This window comes from Rhinopithecus bieti, unplaced genomic scaffold, assembly GCF_001698545.2.
Source record: "Rhinopithecus bieti isolate Rb0 unplaced genomic scaffold, ASM169854v2 scaffold_28016, whole genome shotgun sequence".
NCBI classification, from domain to species: Eukaryota; Metazoa; Chordata; class Mammalia; order Primates; family Cercopithecidae; genus Rhinopithecus; species Rhinopithecus bieti.
Window position 1 is genome coordinate 880,814 of NW_016813202.1, and position 642 is coordinate 881,455.

The window sequence follows — 642 nt, forward strand, 5'->3', positions numbered from 1 at the left end:
TTTTTTTTTGAGACAGAGTCTCGCTCTGTCGCCCAGGATGGAGTGCAGTGGCCGGATCTCAGCTCACTGCAAGCTCCGCCTCCCGGGTTTACGCCATTCTCCTGCCTCAGCCTCCCCAGTGGCTGGGACTACAGGCGCCGCCACCTCGCCCGGCTAGTTTTTTTTTGTATTTTTTAGTAGAGACGGGGTTTCACAGTGTTAGCCAAGATGGTCTCGATCTCCTGACCTCGTAATCCGCCCGTCTCGGCCTCCCAAAGTGCTGGGATTACAGGCTTGAACCACCGCGCCCGGCCCCTTAGTTTTTTTAACTTATAAAATAAAGATGAACTAAGTGATTTGTAAGGCACCTTATTGCTTTAAAATTCTATATTCACAGATTTACAAATGAAGTCTTTAAACATTCTATGTCTTACTATTCTGCTAGAGTCCCTCCCAAAATGCTGCTGACAAAAGTTTGAAACAGACCAACGTGGCCCCAAATTATCTTCTCCATCTTACTCTGATGAGTTCCAAAATGGCATACCTCACATGCATTTAGTGATGCTGACATGTTGCAATATTTGCAATTCAAAATCTCAAGGTATGGCTTTAAAATACATCTTATAAAAGTGTACATTTTCTCAGGTTCTCACTTGGAGTATC